The sequence below is a fragment of the Hesperophylax consimilis genome, unplaced genomic scaffold, assembly GCF_061612785.1.
Source record: "Hesperophylax consimilis isolate HC1 unplaced genomic scaffold, BYU_Hcon_1.0 scaffold_186, whole genome shotgun sequence".
Classification (NCBI taxonomy): Eukaryota; Metazoa; Arthropoda; class Insecta; order Trichoptera; family Limnephilidae; genus Hesperophylax; species Hesperophylax consimilis.
In genome coordinates this window covers 40,001-48,140 of record NW_028301399.1, presented here as the reverse complement: position 1 = coordinate 48,140, position 8,140 = coordinate 40,001, and the positions used below count along the sequence as shown (strand labels likewise).

The following is an 8,140-nucleotide window of genomic DNA, read 5'->3' as shown; positions in this document are numbered from 1 at the left end:
TGCGAAGGTTTGCGCGAGGCGCGAGCCCCGACGGAAGACACGATGAATCTCCCCGTTCGCTCGTTTGAGTTCCACAGGTTTACCCCTGAACGGTTTCACGTACTCTTTAACTCTCTCTTCAAAGTTCTTTTCAACTTTCCCTCACGGTACTTGTTCGCTATCGGTCTCGTGGTAGTATTTAGCCTTAGATGGAGTTTACCACCCACTTAGGGCTGCACTCTCAAGCAACCCGACTCTAGGGAGAGAGACCGTCGCGGCCGGCTACCGTCACCACGGGCCTGGCACCCTCTGCGGGTAAGCGGGCCCCGTTCAAGATGAACTTGGACAGGCAGCCGTGACTAATGACCGCGCGTGTATGTATAACTCTCCTCCCGAACGCTACATTTCCCGGCGGCCCGCCGGGGCCGCAGGATTCAGCGCTGGGCTCTTCCCGTTTCGCTCGCCGCTACTCGGGGAATCCTCGTTAGTTTCTTTTCCTCCGCTTACTGATATGCTTAAGTTCGGCGGGTGATCTCTCCTGATTTGAGGTCGACAACAAAAATTTTATAAATTCGAGAAGTACGCAAAGCAAGTGTGCGCGTATTCTCGCCCGTGCAGACTCTGTCAAGCGGGCGCGAAACCGACGAGCGTCCGCGGAGGTGCGCGCGGCCGAGAGCGCGAAGATCGCCCCGGACAGCCGACCGCTCGCGCGGTAGACTGCCCAGTTTTCAGCGTCGTCGCTAGCTCAAGGCTCGCACGCGTTCCTCCGCGTTTGGTATAACGCAAGCGGAAATCGCGCGCATCGAGAGAGCACTTCGTCAAATTTAACCGGACGCCGAGGTCCCGGCGCGCGTCTCCGAGGAGACGACGCGCGCGGGCCCCGGCGACGCCGGCAACGCTCGCTCTGCGCGCCCCCGTCCGAGGACGGGGGCGAGAGAACAGTCTGGTCGCATTGTGTGCGCGACCCTCAAACAGGAGTGGTCCGTCGACAAACTACGTCTTGCTCGGACCGCAATGTGCGTTCGAAATGTCGATGCTCATGTGTCCTGCAGTTCACACTCTGACGCGCATTTAGCTGCGTTCTTCATCGACCCACGAGCCGAGTGATCCGCCGTTCAGGGTAATAATGATAACAAACATAAATAGATACGTTTTAGTTTTCGGTTTTTACAATTTGGTTTGCGTTTTCGAAATGTTTATAATTCCATTCGACAAAAAGATTAATTTTGTACCGCCGCCTTCACGGCGACGGGTAAAATTTCACCGGACGAGCGGATAGAGGACGAAGCCCTCCTCCGCTCGACGCCGGCGGTTCTCGGTTCGCATCGGCGCCCTCGGGCGATCTCCGACGCAGTAATTTAGCATTCGTTCGATTATGGTATATATGTATAATATATGTTTTGTTTCATAATAATATTTCATATCATGGAAAGCGCAAACATTAAACACAGGAAATGATCCTTCCGCAGGTTCACCTACGGAAACCTTGTTACGACTTTTACTTCCTCTAAATGATCAAATTCGGTCAAACTTTCCGACGCGTCGGATGCCCGTGAGAGCTTCCGCGCACCAGTCCGAAGACCTCACCAAATCATCCATCGGTAGTAGCGACGGGCGGTGTGTACAAAGGGCAGGGACGCAATCAACGCGAGCTGGTGACTCGCTTTTACTAGGAATTCCTCGTTCATGGGGGAGAATTGCAAACCCCAATCCCTATCACGAAGGGGTTTCATCGGGTTACCCGGGCCGTTAGGCCAAGGAGGACACGCTGATCCCTTCAGTGTAGCGCGCGTGCGGCCCAGGACATCTAAGGGCATCACAGACCTGCTATTGCTCAATCTCGTGCGGCTATATATACCGCCGGTCCCTCTAAGAAGATTTTCATTGTACGCCGGTAGTGAAGACCGCGAAACGCACGACCCCGACGCGCGAACGCCGAAGCCGCGCGCACACGGACCCTCGTGATACCGGTTGCACGTCTATTTAATAGGCTAGAGTTACGTTCGTTACCGGAATTAACCTGACAAATCGCTCCACCAACTAAGAGCGGCCATGCACCACCACCCACCGAATCGAGAAAGAGCTGTTAATCCGTCAATCCTTCCAGTGTCCGGGCCTGGTGAGTTTTCCCGTGTTGAGTCGAATTAAGCCGCAGGCTCCACTCCTGGTGGTGCCCTTCCGTCAATTCCTTTAAGTTTCAGCTTTGCAACCATACTCCCCCCGGAGCCCGAAAGCTTTGGTTTCCCGGGAGCTGCCCACCGGGTTAAAATTATGAAACTTCGGCGGATCGCTGGCTGGCATCATTTATGGTTAGAACTACAGCGGTATCTAATCGCCTTCGAACCTCTAACTTTCGTTCTTGATTAATGAAAACACCTTTGGCAAATGCTTTCGCTTTAGTCCGTCTTGCGACGATCCAAGAATTTCACCTCTAACGTCTCAATACGAATGCCCCCAGTCGTCCCTATTAATCATTACCTCTGGTATCAGAAAGCCAACAAAACAGAACCGAGGTCCTATTCTATTATTCCATGCGTACAATATTCAGGCAAGTGTTAGCCCGCTTTGAGCACTCTAATTTGTTCAAAGTAAACAGCCGCGACGGCCCGCCTCGGTGCGCGGCCGACCGTGAGGCCGACCGACACACGCCGGCGGTGGACGCACCGGCGAGAAGCCCCGCAGACGTGCCTGTCGTACCGCATTCGGTAGACCGACACCGCAGGACACAATTTCAACTACGAGCTTTTTAACCGCAACAACTTTAGTATATGCTATTGGAGCTGGAATTACCGCGGCTGCTGGCACCAGACTTGCCCTCCAATGGATCCTCATTAAAGGATTTAAAGTGTAATCATTCCGATCACGAGGCCTCGGACGAGTCCCGTATCGTTATTTTTCGTCACTACCTCCCCGTGCCGGGAGTGGGTAATTTGCGCGCCTGCTGCCTTCCGTGGATGTGGTAGCCGTTTCTCAGGCTCCCTCTCCGGAATCGAACCCTGATTCCCCGTTACCCGTGACAACCATGGTAGTCGCATAAACTACCATCGACAGTTGATAAGGCAGACATTTGAAAGATGCGTCGCCGGTGCTAGACCGTGCGATCAGCTCAAAGTTATCTAGAGTCATCTCGAATGGCGACGGACGGGGCGCGAACCCCGCCGCCGATTGGTTTTTGATCTAATAAAAGCATTCCTCCCGTTACCGGTCAGAACCTCGTTTGCATGTATTAGCTCTAGAATTGCCACAGTTATCCAAGTAACCGTGTACGATCTAAGGAACCAAAACTGATATATTGAGCCATTCGCGGTTTCACCTTAATTCGGCTTTTACTGAGACTTGCATGGCTTAGTCTTTGAGACAAGCATATGATTACTGGCAGGATCAACCAGGGAGCTGCACCACCGTCGGAGGGTTTTTAATCCTCCGAACGACAGAGGCCCGCCCTCGCGTAGAGGGCGCGGACAACACGGCGTTAAAGAACACGCGACGGAGTCACCCGCACGAGTCACGCTCATTATGCGTACCGCTATATTCTCCCGCTCGGCGACCGTCGCTAGACGAAAGCTCCGCGGGAAAATTTTTGCTTCAAACGAAGAAAGCGCGCGTAGGACGGCTCCCGCCCGAGAGAGAGAGACCGCACCCGCGACGACGCTATCGTCCGATTTATAATTCCCATTCGTAAAACGTGTACACCGAAAGCGCACGCCTTTGGCGAGGCAACAGTGAGACGGGGATAAAATCCTCCGCCTTTGCTTTTGAAAATTCTGCTCGCGCGGAACTCCAGAGTCAAAACATGAGCGCGAACGCCGCGCAGAAGCGGGCGTCACGTAGTTTCTCGCAAATAACACCGCCGACACGACCGATAGGCCGCCGCAGTTTGCGAACGCCGTGCATCGAGAGCCCGCCACACTCGGCGGGCACAAAGCTGTGCCGGGTCGCGTTCTCGCTCGGGACGGCGCCGAGCGCGATGCGCCCGCTCCGACCCCTCGAAGGCGCGCAGGCGGCCGGGCCGTCGGGCCTCGGGCGGCTCGCGAAACCGGGCACAAGGCGCTCGGTCTCGGTAAATAAATTTACTCTCGTCACTTACTTTCGTATTCGCATTTTGGAAATTTTAAATTATTTCATTTAATCGATGATACCGACCGACCGTTCCCGGTGAGTTTAAAAAAACTTAATACAGAGGTACGTAGTTATTTCAAATTTACACAATAAGAACATATTTCAAATAAAAATAAAAACTTAACATAGATATAATAATAATAATAATAAATAACTAACATAACTAACTAAATATATAACTAACAGATCGAGCGATTAGTCATAATAGAACCGATATAGTTTTACATGACAAAATTTTTAAAAATAACTTATATCATCGATGTCGCTATTCCGAATTCCTGTAATATTCAAAAATCTGTTAGTGAAAAAATAAGAAAATACACAGATTTAGGAAATGAGAAAAAAAGAATTTGGCATTCTCAGACTATAAAAATATTACCATTCGTTATTTCGGCTACCGGCATTATACCTAGCTCTCTTATTAAAAATTTAGGCGTATTAGATCTATCAAAAAATTTATATATAAAGATGCAAAAGTCGGTCATTTTGAATACATGTAGGATAACAAAAGATTTTTTTAAATGTTTATGTTGAGGGATCTGTAGGATTTATTTATAGGCCCCGTTAGGAGTTCTACCGAGCCGAACCCTCCGATATGAAAATATCTGGAGTCGGTGAATTATTTTCCCATTTGATCTCTGTTGAGTTGACGTGTTGTTCTTGTATTGTTTTGTATTTATTTTACTTTTTTAAATTTAAATTCCATTGACAAAGATCAATTTTTTGCTAATAAGTATTGGCAAAAAATTTTTATTGGCATAAAATTATATTGGCAGAAGATTTTATTGGCATCAAATTTTATTGGCAGAAAATTTTATTGGCCTAAAATTTTATTGGCATAAAATTATATTGGCAGAAAATTTTATTGGCATCAAATTTTATTGGCATCAAATTTTATTGGCAGAAAATTTTATTGGCATAAATTTTAATGGCAAAAATTTTTGTCAATTTATCTATTTGCAAAAATTGTAATCGCACCTAACCTGACCTGACCTAACCTAACCTAACCTAACCTAACCTAACCTAACCTAACCTAACCTAACCTAACCTAACCTAACCTAACCTAACCTAACCTAACCTAACCTAACCTAACCTAACCTAACCTAACCCAACCTAACCTAACCTAACCTAACCAAACCTAACCTAACCTAACCTAACCAAACCTAACTTAACCTAACCTAACCTAACCTAACCTAACCTAACCTAACCTAACCTAACCAAACCTAACCTAACCTAACCTAACCTAACCTAACCTAACCTAACCTAACCTAACCTAACCTAACCTAACCTAACCTAACCTAACCTAACCTACACTAACCCAACCTAACCTAACCTAACCTAACCTAACCTAACCTAACCTAACCTAACCTAACCTAACCTAACCTAACCTAACCTAACCTAACCTAACCTAACCTAACCTAACCTAACCTAACCTAACCTAACCTAACCTAACCTGATACATAAAGTAAATTCACCCGGCACCCACAAGACTAGGCAACATTTTAGAATTGTTATATTATATCATTTATTCTGTTGAGTTAAAAAAAAAAGAAAACTTAATAGACGACATTGAAATTAAATCAAATAAATTCATATTTACACGTACATTTTTTAAAAATATATTCAATTAAAAATTAACATTTTTACCTCTACAAGAGTCCAAAAACACTCGTCTGTGAAGTGTAAAAAAATAATAATAAAATTTTACTTTTAAAACATATGTAAATAGGAGAAAAAAAAAATCATAACAAAACATATAAAGTGAAGAGATTTTTGTATATTTATACATAAGTACATACATACATACATACATACATACATACATAGTAAGAAAACGATTTTAAAAGGGATTCGAATAAAACAAATTCACCGACTATTACAGACCGCGATGCGCCCGCTCCGACTCCTCGACTGCGCTCAGACGGACGCCCGGGCGGTCGGGCCTCTCGCGGAACCGGCCGCAGTAGCGCGAGCCGCGTCGCCTCATCTCCGGCCGTCTGCCCGACTGCTCACGCTCGGTCTCGAAAAAATAAATTTACCCTCGTCGCTCACGTCTTCTCACTATCGAAATGTTAAATTATACATACATACATACATACATACATACATACATACATACATACATACATGATAAGAAAACTAAAAAATAAACATTTTCACACTGAGGGCCATTAAGTGCGGCCCGTTTACTCCCGCCGTTTACCCGCGGCTACCACCCGAAATGAGATCCTCTCAGCTCCGCTCCGGTCCCAATGCTCCCGTAACATTTAAATTTTTTATTCTACGCTGCAAGAATGACGTTCCGAATTAGATTCCGAAATAAAAATCTATAAAAATAAATAAATTACAATTTCACATTGAGGGCCATTAAGTGCGGCCCGTTTACTCCCGCCGTTTACCCGCGGCTATCATCCGAAATGAGATCTTGTCAGCTCCGGTCCCAATGCTCCCGAAACCTTTAAATTTAATATTCTACACTAAGAATGGCGTTCCGAATTAGATTCTGAAATAAAATACGTCAAAAAAAAAGTTTTTTTTTTTTTTTTTTTCTTTTAAATCACACCGTGCCCGGGGCAAATGGCGTCATCGGGTGCGTCGCAGTTACTCCCGCCGTCCACCCGCGGCCGCTACTCGATATCAGATCCCACTCATCGCCGGCCCCGCTGCACCGAACCGCGGCTAAATTTATTATTCTACACTAAAAATGACGTTATGAGTTCGATTCTGAAATTTAAAAAAAATAAATATTTTATTTTTAAATAAGAAAATTTTGAAAACACTTTGAGGGCCGTTAAGTGCGTTCCAGTTACTCCCGCGCTTTACCCGCGCCCGCCGCTCTGAATTGCATTCCCTCACCTCCTGACGAAAATGATTTATTTAATTTATTAATTATCGAAGACAATATTACCGATTTCTAAACGAAAATCTGAAACAGAAAAATCAGAAAAGGATACGGTCACATCTAGGACTGATTTTTTTTTTTTTTATTATTTTGGTGATTTTTCTCTTTCAGATTTTCTTTTAGAATTCGCTAATATTATCTTCGATAATTAAATATTACAATATTAGGTTTTACTCAGTAAAGTTATTCCAAAAAATAAATAATTACTATTATTATTATTTATAATTTTTATTCACACATAAATATGACACTTAGGTACACAGCATAAGAAGAATAATAACAAAAAACCTAATTTTCCCCGAAACCGCTACGCCATCTATCGTCTACAATGTTTTGAACTCATCAAAAGACGAAAAAAAGAAGAAAGGTTTGTGAATTGATTTCTTTTTTCGATATCATACTACAAGTCGTAAGTTGGGTTTCTATATTATATTGATCGGCGACCGGATAAATCATCAAAATGATAATTCATCACATATTTAAAAAGTTATGTAAAGTCATGGAAAGTGATGAATCAAAAACTTTTTTTTACTGGGTTAAGTAGGTTAGGTTAGGTCAGGTTAGGTTAGGTTGGGTTAGGTTAGGTTAGGTTAGGTAAGGTTAGGTTAGGTTAGGTTTAAACAAATCATCGTTTTTAATGATTCTATATCACTTTTTAAAAGTGTGTTGAACAGTCACCGTGTTGAGTTAGCATGGAACCATATTGATCATAAATTTTATATATAATCATAATACATAGGGCGACTGAAGAAAGCCACACTAAGTTTATCGAAAACCGCCACGAGTGTCGATGAAATAAATAAATAAATAAATTAATTAAAATTAAAAGAAAATCGATAAATGCAATCAGGTTGCATGATAAATCACCACAATGACAACAGAACACACATTGAAAAAGTGATATGAAGTCATTAAAAGTGATGAAACAAAAATTGGGTTAAATACTTATACTCGTAACCTATTCAACCTAGTTTTTGTTTCATCACTTTTCATGACCTCACATCGCCGTTTAAAGGTTTGTTGAATTTTGATTTTGACGATTTATCCGGTCACTAACCCCTAACCTAACCAGAATACGGGACACGTCTCCATCGTCTTTTTTTTTTCGAAAATTCGGTTAAAAAAAAAAAATAACATTCT

At 44.0% G+C, this 8,140-nt stretch overlaps 2 non-coding genes across 2 annotated transcripts; both read right to left on the bottom strand.

Annotated features, from left to right (window-relative positions):
• Positions 1 to 940: 940 nt before the first annotated feature.
• On the bottom strand, positions 941 to 1,102 carry LOC149408575 (5.8S ribosomal RNA). The gene has a single exon (XR_016305501.1). It is a non-coding gene; the product is annotated as a 5.8S ribosomal RNA (ribosomal RNA).
• A 329-nt stretch (positions 1,103 to 1,431) lies between these two features.
• Positions 1,432 to 3,371, bottom strand: LOC149408574 (small subunit ribosomal RNA). The gene has a single exon (XR_016305495.1). It is a non-coding gene; the product is annotated as a small subunit ribosomal RNA (ribosomal RNA).
• Between the last annotated feature and the right edge of the window lie 4,769 nt (positions 3,372 to 8,140).